Below are 18,962 nucleotides of genomic sequence, written 5' to 3'. Positions count from 1 at the left end.
CTGGTATCCCCTAACAACGATATTACTCAAACTCTCTCTTCAGTAGTTAACTGATTCTGGAAGGAAGGGAGGGAGGAAGAAAACAAAGTGAGTTTAAGAAAGGCTAGTCCTGGGGGCGCCTGGGTGGCTCAGTGGATTAAGCCACTGCCTTTGGCTCAGGTCATGATCTCAGGGTCCTGGGATCGAGCCCCGCATCGGGCTCTCTGCTCTGCAGGGAGCCTGCTTCCTCCTCTCTCTCTGCCTGCCTCTCTGCCTACTTGTGATCTCTCTCTCTGTCAAATAAATAAATAAAAACTTAAAAAAAATCTTCTAAAAAAAAAAAAAAAAAGAAAGGCTAGTCCTTGGGAAACCCATGCTAACTTGCTGCAAACTGCTGTGCCTCTTTCCCAGCCAATCCCAAAGCATCCCTTCTTCCCTCCAAGATCACTTCAGACCTATTCTTTTGAAAGCACTCAACTAGAGTCAATGAGAGAGGAAACCATGAGTAAGACAGAAGCTTATCTTTAGGGAGATGGAGCGATGACACCCAGACGACTCCAACACAAGGTAAAAATGCTTTGAGAAGAGGCGCCAAGGTGGCCCTGTCGGTTAAGAGCCCAACTCTTGGCTCAGAGCATGATTTCAGGAGTGAGATCGGGTCCTGTGCCCAGCTCCACACTCAGTGGGGAGTCTGCTGGAGACTCTCTCTGCCTCTCCCTTACTCTCCTGCTTATGCTTTTGCTCTAAAATCAATAAATCCTTTTTTTTTTTTTTTAAAAAAAGGTTTTCAGAAAGTTCCAGACCAGGGAAGCACTAGGCTGGGGGAGGGACAAGCTCTCTCTGGCAGGACCACAGCCCCCATGAAGACGGGGCATAAAGGGAAGGATGGGGGTCATGGTAAGAGGCACCAACCTGATTTTACCGGGGAGTCACCTTTAAAAGAGCTTTCTCAACCATACTTGGAAAGATCTAGCGTTTCTCATTTTCTATTTCAGAAAATGAAAATCTCTTCCATTTCTAAGGAACACCTGCCTCTCTTTTCACTCTTTTTGGCCTTCCTCCTATCCTGAGATTGCCGGCACAAGGCTACAAATCAGAAAAATTATGCCCTTACACTTTCAACAGCATTTTTAAGTTTACTAAGTGTTTTCAAGTAGATTACCTCTGGCAGGACTTTTTAAGTGTCCTAAGATAGGATGAAACCAGGCCTGAAGACGCAGACTCAGTGGAAGAAATTCCACATTCAGGTCATCTCCCCCAGCGTGGGCAGCCTCCCCAGCCCTCAACATTTGTTTTGCTCTTTCCAATTAAAAAGATCATCATCCTTGAGTTGCCTAAGCTTAGACAAAAACAAAAACAAACAAAAAAAGGGGGAATAACAGTGTTGACTTATGTAATGAAAAACTCTGCAGAAAAATAAATGAAATGGGTGACCACTGCAAAAATATTTGCAAGAAATTCTACGTGGCTACCTCTGATGTTTGGCATTTAGAATAAATCTGTAAGACCGCAAGAACAGACCAGACAATTGACAAGAAGGTGACGAATCTGGGGAAAAATCTTCAGTAGCTATGGGTAGACTATCCCCAAAAGGCTTGCAAAACCAGAGTAGATCCTTGTTGCTCGCAGACTCCGTATTTGCAAAGTGGCCCGGTCACTGCACCCTCTAACCCCCAAATCAACGCTCACGGTCACTCACGGCCATGTGCGGAGTGGTGACATCTTGGACTCACTGCAGCACGCATTCCCAGCGGAGGTCAAACAAGGCAACACCCTGCCGTCTTATTTCAGCTCTCCTGCCGTAAACCAGTGTCCCTTTCACAGTCACTTAGTTTCACGTTTCTTTGCATTTTTGTTGATAACTGTCCTGTCTGAAGTGGCCCCCAAGCAGAAGGCTACAGGGTTGTCCAGCGACCTAAGTGTGAGGAGGCTGGGACGGGCCTTACGGGGAAACCCGAGTGTTAGATGAACTCCATTCAGGCCCCAGTTACGGTGCCGGCGGCGGCGAGCTCAACGTTTAAGAGTCAACCACATGCAGCAAACACGGTGTCTTTAAAATGGAAACAGATGAAACAAAGCTACACAGTAACTGCTAGCAGAAGTGTTAATGACCGAAAGCTCACAGGACCCTAAGCTAGTCCTTTTCAGACTAGGAGCCGCGCTTTCGTATTTATTAACTCAGTGCTGGGGCACCTGGGTGGCTCAGTGGGTTAAAGCCTCTGCCTTTCGCTCAGGTCATGATCTCAGAGTCCTGGGATCGAGCCCCGCATCGGGCTCTCTGCTCCGCGGGGAGCCTGCTTCCTCCTCTCTCTCTCTCTGCCTGCCTCTCTGCCTACTTGTGATCTCTGTCTGTCAAATGTATAAATAAAATCTTAAAAAAAAAATGTCGTATTAACTCAGTGCTCACGACGCCCTACAGAACAGAAACGTCACACAAAATAGCACGGACTGTGTCAGGATTCGGGGAGGGGAGGGTTCCTCTCAATTTTTCCATATTCCCCATGTTTCCTACAATGAGCAGTGTTGCTACCCCTGGGTCCCCTGTGATATTCTAGAATCACCCCAAGTCCTATGTGTATTTTTTTTCTTACTGTTCTCTGCCTGAAAGAGGACACTGGTTTTTAACATAATCACCTGCCCTTATCAAACCGTAACAAAATTAATAATTGTCTTATCACCGAGCATCAGTCCACAGGAACATTTTCATGATTATCTCAAAAGTGTGTTTGTGCAGATGGTCTGTTCAAATAAGAATGCAAACAAGGTCACACCACCGCATCTCACCTGCTGAGCTCGTGCGGAGGACACCCAGCAGAGAGATGAGTCCTAAGTGAGTCTGGAATGAGAGAGGAGGCGCCCACATGGCCAAAAGAATCGAGGTAGAAAGAAGCCCAGCCCGCCGAAATGGGCAAAATAAACAAACCTAGAACTTGGCAGCAAAGTCAAAACCAGGGCAAGAGCCAGAGATAAGGTACCAACAGGCTGAGAACCGAAGTTGAGTAAGGAGCCTGATTGGATAAATTATTGAATTATCTTTTTTTTTTTAATTTATTTATTTGACAGACAGAGATCACAGATAGGCAGAGAGGCAGCCAGAGAGAGAGGAAGGGAAGCAGGCTCCCTGCTGAGCAGAGAGCCTGATGCGGGGCTCGATCCCAGGACCTTGGGATCATGACCTGAGCCGAAGGCAGAGGCTTTAACCCACTGAGCCACCCAGGCGCCCCAAATTATTGAATTATCTTAAGGGAGCAAGGACATCAGATTTTAAAATCCCACTTCAGATCAAGAGCATAAAGGAAGACCAGCTGTGAAAAAGAAAAACCTACAGTCGGTGTGTCTGATTCATTTCACCTCCTGAATCTTAGTTTCACAAGCACGTTGTGACACCGTGGCACCCTAATAATTACACTATTAGTTTTAAAAGATCTTGGATAGGAGTTTATGTTTTATTTCACAGGGACCAAAATAAGTGTAAAATATCATATAAGGGAGTGACATTGGTACAACAGACTATTTCTAGCTCCCAGATTCTGACCCAGATCACCCCACAGATTTAGAATGCTGCTTTATTATTATTATTACTACTACTATTATTACTACTATTATTATTATTTTGCGAAAAGAAAATAAAGCCATGCAATTTATCAGGGCGATAGCCAAACTTACAGATCATTTACCAAGCCAGGCACTCCACAACCACAAGGTCAATAATACAATCATATCCAAGAGATGTGGAAACCGAAACTCCATGCTTAAATGATATTGTGAGGGTCACCCCTCATAACTGACGGCACCAGATGCTGAAACCAGCCTGGTCGAGGCTGGAGCTTAAGATTCAAACCACACTCAGAGGAGAGCACACGAAACCAAGCTTTTCCCAAATGCTTCGCCAGCTTCTCTAAACACACACTGGGCTTCTCTCTGTGCAGCAGATACACAAACAAGGGAATTTTTTACGTGAGTAGCGTATGTTCATTAATTTTAAAATAAGAAAATTAAGCCAGGGAAACTAAGAAACTCTAATGAGAAACAATAAGGGTTGGCAAGGATGCGGAGAACAAGGGACTCCCGTGCAGGGTTGACAAAAACAGGCGCAGCCCCAGTGGGAGATAGCTCAGGCGTTTCTCGGAACAGTACCAATAGAATTACAATAATCCAGGAATTCCACTGCTGGGTATTGACCCAAAGAATATGAAAGCACTAATTTGAAGAGATATATGCACTCCTATGTTTACTGCAGCATTATTTACAACAGCCAAACTACGGAAGCAGCCCCAGTTTCCATCAGTAGATGAATGGACAAAGAAGTGGTATGTGTACACATATTCTATTAAAATGGAATATTACTCACCCATGAAAAAGACAATGGGGTACCTGGGTGGCTTGGTTAAGTATCTGCATTCAGCTCATGTCATGATCCCACAGTTCTGGGATCGAGTCCTGCACTGGGTTCCCTGCTCAGTGGGGAGTCTACTTCTCCCTCTCCTGCTACACCTGCTCATGTGGTGTCTTTCTCTCAAATAAATAAATAAAATCTTCAAAACAAAACAAATCTTGCCACTTGCAACAACATGGATGGCAGTAGAGAGAATATGCTAAGTGAAATAAATCAGAGAAAAATAAATACCATGAGATTTCACTCATGTGGAATTTAAAAAACAAAACTGAGGCAGAAAAAAATTGGACAACCCAAAAACCAGACTCTTAATTATAGAGAACAATCCGATAACTACCAGGGAGGGGGGAGGAGGGTGGGAGGAGGGGGGAATAGGGATGAGGAGGAAGGGCGCGCCTGTGACGGGCACTGGGTGTGACACGGAAGTGCTGAACACACTATATCCTACAAGTGAAACCAACAGAACATGGTATATTAACTATAATGGAATTTTTAAAAATTCTAATAGGTCTCAGGATTTTTTTTTGAGGTTCATTATTAGAATTGGCTCCAAAATTTCCCTTCCTCCTTAAAATACAATTTTCTAAAATGCCTTCATATTTAGTTATAATTTTGTTTTTCCCCACTTGAGCTAAAACAAAACAAACTCTAGAGAAAGAAGAAATAAGAATGATCACTTAGCACCCCTCCATCAACTTTGCAATATTTTATTAGAGGAGTATGATTTAAAAAGTAGTTGTCTTTTTCATACAGCTCTAAAAAGTTTAATGATTAAATATGATCAATGATGTTTGTCTACAAAAAATTAATGATGTTATTATAACATCATTTTGTTTTTGTTTTGCTTCATTTCTTAGTAGAAGCCTGTCAGCAACTTTATCGCCACTAAAAGGTCATTTTTGCATTCCAAAGGAATTTTTTTCTAATTGTATTTTGAGAAACATACTTTCAAAACATTTATGCACTGGGAGCCCACAGATCTTCTTACATCAAATACTTCATATTCCAGGAACAAGTCTGGACACATCAAATCTGAAGGAATTTCTTCAGGCTTACTAAACCAGCCTATGTGATTTCATTTCCAGCCACATAGGAATCTTAAACTTCTCGGTGACTGCCGGTAATTCTCGGTCATGGCAAGGAGAGGAGAGCCTTTGGCCCTGAAACATTCCCCCCAACCCCATCAACTCCCCCCTATAAGGACCATCTCATTAATACACCACATAGAATATTCTACCTATGGGGTCTGTGAATCCTGATTTACAGTTAGTCACTGGACTCCTCTAACGTAGCGGTACGGGCAGTTACAGCGAACATCCAGAAGAGCAGAAGTTTCATCCCTGCAGAGTGGACTGACAACCACGTATGCGGTGTCGGGGAGAGGAGAGGCAGGGCCCGCCCCCCACCGTTTTCCCAACAGTGAGGATGGCTCCACGGTGTCCCTGCTGCACCCTGGACCCCAGTGGACAGCAGGACCCCACTCTGCTTCGGCTTGTGGATGTCGTGTGAGGCTTGCCATGGGCTCCCCTGGCTTCGTGAGCGCTCCTCACTGGCCCGTACCCGTGATTCTCAGAGTGTGGTGTGCAGCCCAGCGGCGGCAGCACCTGCAAACTGGTCAGCAATGGAAATGCTCAGGCCAGTCCCCCACCTCCTGAACCACCACGGCTGGGAGCGGGGTCCAGCAATCTGTGCTTTATTACAGCCCTCCTCGAATTCAGATGAGGACTACGATTGGAAAATCACTGCAATCAATGATCATTTTCTTCAAGGGGCCATTGATTGAGATTGCCATTATATGTGGGTTTAATTTCCACCACGCCCGTGAGGAGCCGCTCGCTGACCCTCCAGGATTCCTATGAGAGTATATGCAAACACAGGGAAGCTTTGAGCTTACCACAAGTTCTGTGTACGAGGGTGACTAACGGGACAGTAAGCCCTTAGCGTCCCTTTTTCTCACCTGTGGTCCTTCCAATAGTTAGTAAGAAAATGTCACTACTTGACTCAGACTTCCTTGATCTGCCATGTTCCTCTGGGTGCCCACATTTAAGGTGACTCCTAACAGCGGCCTGAAACACACCTGACCCTAGAACCACACATGCACGGGACCGAGGGCAGGGACCCTGAGAGAGTCTGAGGTCAGCTCTCAGTTCCCCCATGTTGAAGCCTCAGTTTCCCCAAATTAGAACAACAGCACAGCCCAACCTTCATCACAGGGATGTCATCAGAATCAAAGTGATTTAAAGCCGTTCTCCTAGCACAGGGCAGCCCTCCACATGACACAATCTTTTTATTCTGACCCAACAGAACCATTCCGCCTTAAATACCTCGGAGCACGCTCAAGTCTCTGGAAAAGAAAGGCTGCCAACATCTAGATCACGTTCTCTACAAAAGCACCTGATTAATGATTTTTTTAAATAAAGGGGACAAAACTCCAAGAGCTCTCATTCGTAACAAAGAATCACATGATAGAAAAACAGTGCATTCTGCACTGAAAGCCGTGTACACAGCGTCTAACCACAAACACGCTGATCGAGACAGAACATTTCAAAATATTTTCTTTAGAGATCCCTAAGCCATTATAGGGTTGGGGCGGGGGGGGGGGGGCAAGGCGCAGTACAGACTTGCGCAGGTGAGTCAAGAATGTGATTGGATGAATTAAAGAAATCACATTTTGGCACAGCTGAAGGACGCACTGGGCATGATTCCAAGTTTCTGCTGGTGGATTCAAATGAGTCCTTCCCCTTCTTTTCTGCGGCTGACAACTTAATATTAAAACACATTTTATATTATAATGAAAAGATCAATATGCCATAAGGGAAGAAAGCTTTCATTTAAGAATCTTTTAAATATGCTGTGGGTTGATGTCAATTATCATTACTGAATATTATTTAACAAACACTCAGGAGATGATGCCTTTAATCTTCATACAGACTTGGGTTTGAGTCCTGGCTTTGCCGTTTCACCAGCTCATGGACGTTCTACTTGTGTCCTCATCCTGTCCATTCTACACCAGTCACAGAGTCCTAATCTGTTCCCAAGCAGGCTAAAGAACCTTCCTGCCTCAGGGCCTTTGCACATGCTGTTCCAGCCCTGTTCTCTCCCATCTCACCCACCCCCAACTCCCATCCCTCACCCAGAGCATCCACTCCCAGTCTGCAGCCCAGTCTATCAGTCCTCGGGTCCCAAGTCACTTCTAGGGAAAGCTGTCCTAGCTGACGGTAGATTAGATCTTCCTGCGGCATACTCCTTTTACTTACTTTAACACCTGTCACAATTGTAACTGTATTGCTCCTTCATAACTGCCTACTGAATGTCAGTCTATACAACTGGACCACAAGCTCCATGCGGGCCGGGTTCCTGTCCACTGCTGTATCTCTAGGACCAAGTGCAGGGTCTAGAGCACAGGGGAGAGACAGCATTATACATTTCTTTTTATTTTTGTATATGACAGAGAGAGAAAGGGGGAGGGGACCACAAGCAAGGGGAGCAGCAGAGGGAGAGGGAGAAACAGACGCGCTGCTGAGCAGAGAGCCTGATGTGGGACTTGATCCCAGGACCTGAGATCATGACCTGAGCCGAAGGCAAGTGCTTCAACCGACTGAGCCACCCAGGCTCCCCAGAAAGAGAGCATTGTAAACAGTCCTCTAGGCATCATTTCAGGAATGAGGGTGATCATCAATGTCACAGAGTTCAGAGGTAAACACAATTTTGGATCAGATGGGTTTTTAGACACGCAAGAAAGTCAGATAAGAAAGCAAATTCTTTCAACATCTTTCTGGTTTCCAAAAGCAGAATGCCATCAACACTGAAAAACAACTCTGGGCCCTCTGAGTTCAGACAGCTAACTTCATACTCAAAATTCTGGGAATCACTCTTATAAAACCCAATAGCTTAGTATGCTGAAACGGGTATTAAGTGGCATCAAGGGTAACAATTCCATCTCCCATCTACTCAATCTGGATGGAAGAGGGAAACAGGCAAACGCGTCTGTTTTTCCTTTGTCCCCAGGGCCTGCTTTCCTTCTTCCCACCTGATCTTTTCACCTGCGCGGCAACTGAGAAAGGACTGAGGGAAGGAGAGAGGCTTCCTGGTCTAACTTTGGCCATCCGGAGCCAGACAGGTGGGACTAATCATTATTAATTTATTTTTTTAATCGTTATTATTTTTTAAAGATGTTATTTATTTATTTGACAGAGAGAAAGACAGCGAGGGAGGGAACACAAGCTAGGGGGATGTGAGAGGGAGAAGCAGGCTTCCTGCTGAGCAGGGAGCCCAGTGCAGGGCTCGATCCCAGGACCCTGGGATCACGACCTGAGCCAAAGGCAGACGCTTAATGACTGAGCCACCCAGGCACCCCAGGTGAGACCAATAATTAATCGTGAACTGCCATCTCCCTTCATGGCACATTCTTCCTCTCCCTCCTCAGCCCTCCCTGTCCTCTGTCTCCCCAGGCCCCTCATCTCGGCTCCTGCTTTCCCTGGTCCCCGCACTCAGCTCCTCCCAAGACAGGAGACGCAACGACTCAGCAGCTAGAAGGCAGGCCCTCAAGGCTCCCAGAGCTCCACGATCTGGGGGAAACTGCTGAGCAGATGGCAGGAAATTAATCCGGAGCCCAGGAAAAGGGGGAGAGGAGTCTGATCATGTGCAGAGGTAGACAGCTCAGGGGAAGAAAGAAAAAGCAACCGGATAAAACAGGGTGATCGCAGAGATTTCTGCACGACGGCTGCCGGGCCTTCTCCCTCCCACAACCAGGAAGACGGAGCGCTGGGAGCCGGCAGCACCTCCCTCCCAGGGCGCGGGTCAGGGCCTCTCACTCCTGAGAGTATTTACTCTGACAAAGGAGTCCCAGTTCCTTCTGTGGTCCGTGAGGTTTTAAGATGCCTCCTCTGTTCCCGCCGCTCGACCCAAAGGATGATCAGACCCAAGACCTGCAGGCAGGCTCGCGCACGGGTGTGGGAAGGACGGTGACGGCACCGTGTTAGTGGAGGGTGGGAGGGGTTCTGTAATTGACACCCTAATGGTGTCATAAAACCCCAAGATTAGAGGCTCTCTTTGGAATTGCTGGTATCTAAAAAGGTACTAGAAACGACGACCTCGGGGAGAACCTACCCCAGATGAAGCCTGCCTGTTTATCCCACCTGAAGGTGTCTTCTCCCTGCGCCCCCCCCCCGCCCCCAAAGTGGAACTTGTTTTCGGACTCTCCGCATCCAATCCAGGGCCATGGGCACTGCTGACCCTCCAGACATGCCACAGAGAGGGCAAGTCCTCACTCCAGACGGCTCAGAGTCACACGGAGAAGACACCCAAACCCGCCAAGGAGGTCGTCTCTAGGGAACACTCCGACCCCGGGGACTGTGTGTGGACAAGCCCGCACCCCGAATGCAGGATCCTCTTCCCCGCTATGAGCTCTCAAAAGCCGTCCCAGGAAGAGCCTCGCACACTTCCTCCCGACTGACAATAGGCAGCCACCTGCTCGCGGCTTTATTCCCGGCTCCGGAGTTCCTAGAGGATGGGGTCACTGCCGCTCGTGCCCCAGACGGCAGGCAAGGAGGGGAAAGAAACAAAGGAGCCAGGTGGCTTGGGCAGAGGGAGGACTGGGGGGGCTGCTCTCTCACACCCCCACAGTACAGCCGGAGGCCGGCTTTCCCAAGGCTGCCCCGCATCTCAAGCTGTGCACGGAGACAGCTGTCTGAGCCACAACAGGAAAGGGAAGGGAGAACAGTCCTTCCTGAGGACGGCCCGGTCTTCTGTTCTAAGGGAGCAAAAACTGGTGAACGCGAAACACAGCCTGCCTTCAGACACCACGGAGCTTTCGGTCTGACGTGCCACCAACAACTCCTTGGCGGTCAGGGCGGAGAGGGAGGCCAGAGGCAACTGGCCCGAGGTCACCGCCATGGCACCAAGTCAGGGGACGGATCTTCCCAGAAGGGTCTGAGTGGGGTACTCTTCGCTCTCTCTATAGAAGGTTCTAGAATAGGAGGCCTGGCAGAAAAACTATCAAAATGAGCACAAAGAAGAGATAAAACCATAGAGAAGAAACATGGAAAACTCATCATATATGCTTTCTCTCTCCCTGTTTTCCTGTGGAGTGAGTGCAGAAAGAAAATAAACTTGTTTGAAACTATCGGTGATATTAAAATGAAAAAAATTTTACATGATTTCACCTCTGGAATTTCATGCACTATATAGCTCTTTAACCAGACTTCAAAATTCGGCCTCTATATATTTATACCTATTTTCTCCCTTCGTTTTTATTGCATAAATATGACAAGGTCATTATAAAACATTTTAAAATCCTGATCTGAAAAAAATTCAGCTGCATCGGTCTAATTCCAAACAAACAAACAAAAAACCTTTACCGCTGTTAACACTTTAGGACGTCCTTTTCTATTTTTTCCTATGCGAACGTAGACATATAAACACATGGTCAGCTGGGGAAGATCTTTGTTTATAAAAATTTCCTTAAACCTATCGGATTTTTTTCCCACACGAGTCATGCATATCTGTTTGTTCAAATAAATACACTTTTGTTTGTATGTGCTCTTTGCAAATGTTCTTGGCAAACACCCCTGCTATGTACCGTTACAGCAGTCCTAGAAAGCAAACGAGGTCATCTACGCACTCTCCCAGAGATTAACAGCCTGGAAGGACCAAGTTCGCCTGCTGCAGTCACAAAATCAGGAATCCTCCGCACGCCACCGAGACCTTTAGAAAGTCTTCCTGGGTTGGTGACTACAGTAACCCTGACAAAGGAGCTTTGATCCTTCCCTAGAGAAACACCTGTTGGTTGACCGAAGGGACAAAAACCCTGAATCATCATTTCCACTGAGGGTCTGCAATATGGTTTAGAATGACTATGGATACTGTGCAAGGGGAGGGTTATTTACCCACGAAAGATATCCTTTCCTCGAAGGAATTACCATCGGGAATTTTTAGCACACATCATGAAGGGAACTGGCCAATCCAAGAGACCAGGAGTTTCCCCCCTACTCCGGCCCTCCACCACTCTCCCCTTTCCCAGCATGGGCCGGTCTGTCGCAGAAGCTGAAGAGCTCCCGTGTGTTTCCCTATTTTGTGGGGTTGTGGACAGAGTTAAAACTTGCAAACAGAGACACCAAAGCCACACCTATACGTTATCTGTCCTGCGGTACTCGGTGTGCGGGAAGGGAAGTCTTATCAGTCCTTGCTCTTTAAATTACACGAAAGACAACTGAACCGAAAGGGGCCTGAAACCCAGCTTGACATCCAGCAATTAATCCAGAAAGGACATGCTCACAGGCAAGGCCCCTGATGCACCCGCCATGGCAGCGGCCCGTTACCATCACCACCATTTTAACAGTAAGACACGTCCTGTGCTTCACCCACACAGTCTTGCTTACTTGAGCACTCTTGGCCAAAACCTCCTATTAAGCTTCTTTTCTCTTCTTTCAGGGGCCTTAGGTTTACCCACTGCGACGGGTAAAATACTTCTGCAAACAGAAAAGATGGCTTTGCTCTTCGAGCTCACCCTGCACTCTCCACGGCGGTCCTGTGAATTCAGGGGTCTCCCCCACTGACGGGGTTGTTGCAGGACATTTATCTGTTCCCTGGACCCCCGACTCCGCCAGGCTCACGTCAGAGGGGCTCACGAGACCTAGCCGGCCACCTCCTGCACCGCGCAGAACCCGGATGATGAAAAAAGCCGCCAGCATGTCTCAGGGGCTCTGGTGCTGCAATCTGAGAGGGCTGGAAATGGACAGCGAGGCGGGGAGCTGCTAATTCACTCCTCTTCTCCCCATCAGCTCCAAATGTTTCAACAACAAGTGACCTGGGAACACAGTTCAGATGCTGCTGAGATAATGACTTGATCTGTTCCCCCTGGGGGCTGGGAGAGCTGCGGGAACCCCATCTGGTGAGAACCATTTGTACTCTTCTTCCCGAAGCCAGGAGCCAGGCTTGCTTCCAAAGGCAAGGAGTACTTCCTGGTCTTTCTCCAAGCCTGACAGTCAAGGGGCTGCTCGACAGACCATGCATTAAAGCCTTGTCTACCGGACAATGAATTATGGGCGACTTCAGATGAGCCAAAGCGACATCAGTCTCTCTGGTTCCAAAAGACATTTTCCTGACCAACCGGTATTAAGATACACACACCTTACAAGGTGCCCAGAAACAGAAATGAGGACGAAAGAGCACCTTGCATCACAGTAGGGGGGCAGGCTGGGGAGTGTGTGTGAGAAATGGGTTCAGGAGAACGAAGAGCTGTCAAGCTACAATCTGATGAGAAGGGCACATGGCCGGGGCGACGAAACCAGAGGAAGACGGCCGCGAGGATGCCGCAGCCATCCTCTTCACACTCCACCACGGCGTCTGGGCTTTGCACCACTGATGTTTGGGGCTGGACGCGCCTGTGATGTGAGGGCTGTCCTGGCTTCTACCCACTAGATGCCAGGAGCCCCCCACCCCCTTGGGTTCCGTTTTTAACCCAAAGTGTCTTCACAGATTGCCGAAGACCCCCCCACTGAGCAAAACTGTCCCCGACTGAGAACTGGTGTGCAGGGCACAGTCTGCACACCGGACAAGGGCACGGGCTAAGGGGGCCTGAGGGAGCGGCACACTCCCCGCCCCCCGGGCCACTCACTGAGCCACACGTGCTGGGACTGGGTCCGTCCCCAGCAGGCATACCTTCTTCGAAAGCCCGCGGAGGCCAGCAGAAGCCTGTCCCTCATGTCCAACCCACTCGGCCACCCTCAGCTCTGCGCCCAGCAGGCATCGTGCCCTGAAAACTGTTCCTGCTACCAGATCCAATACACGACTCCCCTCCCACGGCTGCACGGGACAGGACGCCGGCAACTCTCCCCTCCTTGAAACGCACCCCTGCAGGTTTCCTCGGCCCCCTCTGGACCCGCATCCTCAAGCTGCTTCGCAGGCTGCTCATCAGGTGCTGGCCCTATGCTTCCCCTGCTCCCACCCTGGGCCTCCAGCCCCAACTGGGAGATCCTGCTCCTTCCCAGCTGCAGTGACCACCTGCACTGGGCGGGAGGGTGGTGGGGGGACACGGTTTGGGCACAACTTGCTCTAAGGTGCACATTCTCTCTTTTCCGAACTTGAAATCCACAGTTCACTGACACTTCCCTTTGATGGCGCGCAGAGCCTAGAACTCAATCTGCCCCAAACCAAGCTCATCGCCCTCCCCGACACCCTCCTGAGCTTCCTCTCACTGAGGAGCAAGCAGCTGGGCCTCCCGGAAGCCTGGGCACGGCCCTGGACGCTTCCCGCTCCCACCGGGTCAGCTCCCAGACAGCGGCCTCCCACAGCTGCCCGTCCACCTCCCTCCAGCCCCACGGCCCCTGCCCAGGCTCGGTCACCTGAGCTGGGCGCTGCCGCAGGTGCCTCGGCTCCCAGGCCATCCTCCTACCCCCAGGCTGGAGGGCGTTTCCCTGTCTGTACTCCTAGTTCCAGAACGCACAGGGCTTTAAACTCTTCAGTGATTTCCCACCAGCCTTGAGTTCAAGTTTAAAATTTCCTACCGAGGCTAACCCGGCCCTTTATGGACTTATCCCTACTCTGCACGCCTCCCCCACCGGCCTACCCAAATCCACTCTCCAGTCTGAAATCAGACTCGGCTCTCTTGGGTTGTGAACAAAGGACGCTCTCCCACCTGTGTCGGAACAGGCGGCCCCTTTCAGACTGGCCTCACCTGGCTAACCGCGCCTCCCTGCCCCCCACCCCTACTGCTCCCCGTCCTGGGGCCTGAACAGCCTGTCCTCCCCTCCCCCTAGGGAAGCACTAGGTCTGCAGCCAAACATGCCAGACCCCCACCCCCAGCCCTACCTATCAGCTTCCGCCCGGCTCAGCCTCTGCTAACTGCTCACCGCGTGTGACAGCTCAGCATCACTAGCGGACGCCAGTGCGGGTGCCATGGGGACAGCAACACACGGACGTGATGTGGAACGAGCCTCAAGAAAAGCATCCGGGCAGGGACGTTACAGAACACGAAGCGTTCTACGTACCCAACGGTTCGTCTGCAGACGGAAGGCCGGAAAGGGGCGGCCAAGAAGGCAGGAGGCGCGGAGACGCAGAACGGAGAGATTATCCGGGCGCCCTGCAGACCGTCTGGAACCCCTGCGAGAGGAGGACTCGGACTCAGGTTCTCAGAGTGGCGAGGGGCAAACTGACGGGCACAGAAATGAACCCGAGAGAGGTCAAATTTCGCAACGATTAACCACTTTGTCATCGGTTGCGTTTATCGGGTTGTTTTCAGGTGAGAACGTAAGCAGTCCCCCTGCTAGTTCCGGTGGCACCAAAACCACGGCGTCCAGCAGCGACTCTGGCGGCAGGAGAAGCACGGGTCACAGACCGAAGCTGACTCTCCCGCCACGAAAGCACAAGCAGCAACAAAGCGAAGGCTTGGGGCTCTTCAAACATCAGTTTTCTCAAAACAGACATAACCGGGCAGATAAGGTTTCACTCTACCGGTTCGTTAACTTCCTGTTACCTCTCCTCACGCTTTCTTAACATGACACTGAAAAGCTGGAAACGTTTCAGCCAATAACCTTTCCAGCTATCGTCACGAAGCGCGTACTGCGTCGGGTGTCCAACGCTCACGGCCATCCTCTGAGGGGAGTAGTATTATGGCCGCTTGACAAATGGGAAACAAATTCTGAATCGAGAGGAGACAGAATTCTCTGTCCAATCGGACTCCCATGTCCTTGTTCGATGTCCCTCTCGACCAAGTCCCTGACCGAGGAAGAGCCCCCAGCCGCCGAGACCCACCTGCTTGAAGGGACTTTTGCAGGTCTCTGTAATTAAGTCAGGAATGTTCCAACTTGAGCTAGTTGCTCTCATTTCAGTTTTAAAATTCACTCTGGCCTGAGGCAAAAACTTGCCTCCTAAGTACTTCAAATCGTTTTGTCAACCAGGGAGTAACCTTTGCTAAAAAGCTCTAAGTTCTTTGCTTCTCCTTCCTGGGTGGTGGTGGGGGAAAAAAAAAATCCCAGAATGCTTCAGATTTCTGCCTCTCCCTTACAGGCAACTTTTTTACCCCCCCAAAAAGGGTCCTAGGGCCTTTGGGCTCTGCACAGAGTCTCCTGACCAGTTGTCTGGGCACAGAAGCATTTCCTCCGCACTCATGACACGTCAAACAAACATTCTGCGACACCGTGTTTCTCAAATACAGATCACGGCCTAGCACCTCCACTTTACAAGTCAGGCAGCAGAGAGGCTGAGAGAAGTCCAAAGCCTGTGCTCGTTCCTCTCCGGAGACCAGGCTGACTCAGCCCCGGTCAGCCTGTCCGTGCTGCCCACCCCCCGGCCCCCAAAGAGCCCCGCTCTGAGGCCAAAAAAGACGAAGGTCTTAACAAAGATGGCGGCCACTAAGCCCACTAAGGGGAAGACGCTACGAGGAGATAGCAGGAGCGGCCCCTCAGAGAAACCACATCCATGTGCAAACACAGCTGCCTAAGTGGAAAAGGGAAGACCGTCCCTCTGCAGGTTTCTCAGCCTCGGCACTACTGACGTTTGGCTGGAAAACTGCTGGTTGTGGGGGCTGCCCGGTGCACTGCCGGGGGTTCGGCGTCCCAGGCCTCAAGCCGCCCGATGCTGGGAGCACCCCTGCTCTGAATCGTGACCACAAAAAATATCTCCAGACACTGCCAAACTCCCCCCAAGGGGCAAAATCACCACCGTCCCTCCACCCCACCACGAAAGCCCCCCTGAGCAGCACTATTCTAAAGAGGTTCCAAAATATAAAGTATTAACGGGTCAACCCTCGGCCTTATCATCCTTCACCAGGTACCAGTTTTCCACGGTTCTTGTTCTACACACTCAGATGTAAATGAACCACAAGCAGAATTTTCATCTTAAAAGGGAAAAAAAAAAAAGTCCCCTCAAATGACTCGTTCATCAGGACCTGAGTGGCATTTAAGAGACAGTGTTTAGGGGCGCCTGGGTGGCTCAGTGGTTAAAGCCGCTGCCTTCGGCTCAGGTCATGATCTCAGGGTCCTGGGATCGAGTCCCGCATCGGGCTCTCTGCTCAGCAGCAAGCCTGCTTCCCTCTCTCTCTGCCTGCCTCTCTGCCTGCCTCTCTGCCTACTTGTGATCTCTCTCTGTCAAATAAGTAAATAAAAAAAAAAAAAAGAGACAGTGTTTACATTCTCCCAGACCTGCGGTTTTGCTGAAAAATTAATCTATCCCATCCACGCTTTGATCTTCAGGCAAATTATTTCCTGAGACAAGACTTAACTTGTGCGGATCCCACAGGCTAACCAGCTATCAGAGCGGAACTGGCATCCAGTTCCAGGTGGAAAGTGGGGACGGCGCTTCCCGGCCGCCCCCAAAGGGACTCTGGTCGGAAACACAACCCAGTGTCACGGGGGCGGGGGTTGGGGGGGACGATTTGCCCATGAAACGGTGAGACAGCTTTGCGTTCAAAGGAGAAAGCGGTTTGGAGGAGGTGGGTCGGTTTTAAGCATCAGCACTAACTAGTATTTCTGTTACAGGATTTCTGTATTTAGTATTTCTGTTTTTGTTGTTGTTCTTGTTTTAGTTTTTCTTAATTTCACAGTGAGGAGGAGAGTCACACCCGAGTGGTCTCCTTGCTTCTGTGGTTCGTTTTCCCTTTAAGAGGAAAGGAGTAAGCTTCTAGTCTTCCAACGGCTCTTGCTCATCCCACACCTGTTCTGCAAGGTGTGTGCCGCCAGCCAGAGGGACAGATGGGACCTGGAGAAAATGCTTGTTGTATCTGCACACGTGGCCAAAGGAACGCTGGCTGCAAACGAAGCCCAGACAGTTCGTTTTGCTAAGAATCCATCCCTTAGTTTGGGCGGCGGCCAGGATATGCACGCCTACCACCCCCCAACGATATCCAGGTCCTAATTCCCCAACCTGAGTATGTTACCACGATGGACTTGAACGTGGGTTTAAAGTCAAGGACCCACGAGCTGAGCAGAGTCGCCGGGGCTCTCCTGGTGGGTGGAATGTAATCGCGAGAGCTGGAGAACCGACAGACGTCTCGGCTGGGGTCAGACAGAGAGAGATAGGATGGAAGATGAAGGAGCTGGAGAGATCTGAAATGTGACACGGACTCACATCACCATTGGTGGCTTTGAACACGAAACAAGTGGGTGTTGAGCCAAGGAATGCGGGGGGCCCCGAGAAGATGGGACAATGAGGAAACGGATTCTCTCCCAGAACCAGCCCTGCCCACCCGGATTTGATCCCCGTGAGTCCTGTGTTGACCTTCTAACCTACAGAGCTGTGGGAGAATATATTTACGTTGTTCTAAGCATCAAATGTCAGGAGAGACATTTGGCAGGGAGAGAAAACTAATACAGACTTGGTGGGGTGCTGTTGTGACAAAAACCAAGAAACGGCCAGTGGCTTTGGAACAGGGCGGTGGGTGGGAGCACGGCAGAGAAAGTCCGGTCGTCCCTGAACAGAGCCGTGAGGAGACACACGGATGTGAAGGAGAGCTCGGGAGGGAGGAAACCTAGATTGCCGAGGAGACGCCTGCATTGTCGAGAGCGGAGGAAGTCACACATACCACCCGCCTAGCATTCGCTGCCTACTGTGGCTGAAGAAAGTGATGCCTCCGGGATGTCTGGGTGGCTCAGTCCGTTAAGCCACTGCCTTTGGCTAAGGTCATGATCCTAGGGTCCTGGGATCGAGTCCCGCATCGGGCTCCTTGCTCTGCGGGGAGCCTGCTTCTTTCTCTGCCTCTGCCTGCCTCTCTGCCTGCTGTGTGTACGCTTTCTCTGACAAATAATAAATAAAATCTTTTTAAAAATAAAAAAATTTAAAAATTTAAAAAAAGAATGTGAAGGCCCCAAGGGGGGAAGGCGCCTGACCATCTGAGGGGCAACTCTGCTGTCCCATCACGTGACCTGGGGCAGACAGCCTCTGTGAACCACTCTTCGGGATGGCCGCAGTGCCCTCCTCACGGGACCACAGGGGTTAAGGAGGACGTGCAGGCAGAGCCCTCACGTGGTGCCCAGCACAGGGTAGACACTGGGAAATGGCTGGAGAGGAATGCATCCTTTCTCCCACAGGAAAGCCTGTGATGAGTCCTCCCTCGGGCAGACAGAGGCTCTAAGCATAAAAGAAGGGAGGAGAGGCAGACCTGGACGTTCAGGAAGCCAGGGCTCCGTAAATCACAGTGCGATCCGGGAGCTCAATGGGGCTATTCCGAAATGCAAGAGACAGAGGGACTGAGGCCTGGGGAAGCCGTCCAAGGCAACAGAGCAAGACAAAGAGGGGGCTGAGCTGTTCCTCTGGGTGCCTCCATTACTGGAAACGTGCCAAGAGCAGTTTGAGAACACTGGGCTGAGATACTGTGCCCCTCTCGGTGCCAACTTGGACAGGAAGTGATGCGGCTGGGTCCCACGGTCGAGAAGCCGGCAGGAGGGGGTGACGGGGGCGTCCTCAAAGAAAGAGATCATTTTCAATTCTCCAGCCTGGCTTCCTACCTCAGCCTCCCCTCTCCCCCGCCTCCCACCCATCTCCACCCATGAAATTATAATACACAAGAATGAAAAAGACCGCAATTGTTCCTGCAGGGGCACGGCAAAGCCAACTTTTGCAGAAACGCCTAGAATTTTCTATGGAGGAGGGA

At 50.1% G+C, this 18,962-nt stretch overlaps 1 protein-coding gene across 3 annotated transcripts in view; it reads right to left on the bottom strand.

Annotated features, from left to right (window-relative positions):
• Positions 1–18,962, bottom strand: part of KANK1 (KN motif and ankyrin repeat domains 1) — a 198,668-nt gene that overhangs the window by 149,431 nt on the left and 30,275 nt on the right. The window contains exon 1 of one of the 3 annotated variants that reach the window (XM_046022155.1): positions 14,365–14,455. The exons of the other annotated variants lie outside the window; for them this stretch is intronic. The gene's annotated coding sequence lies outside the window, so the exon portion shown is untranslated. Of the gene's footprint in view, positions 1–14,364; positions 14,456–18,962 lie in introns of those variants that run through there. 3 annotated transcript variants of the gene reach the window in all.

The sequence above is a fragment of the Meles meles genome, chromosome 11, assembly GCF_922984935.1.
Source record: "Meles meles chromosome 11, mMelMel3.1 paternal haplotype, whole genome shotgun sequence".
Lineage (NCBI taxonomy): Eukaryota > Metazoa > Chordata > Mammalia > Carnivora > Mustelidae > Meles > Meles meles.
This window is presented reverse-complemented; position numbering and strand designations above follow the sequence as displayed.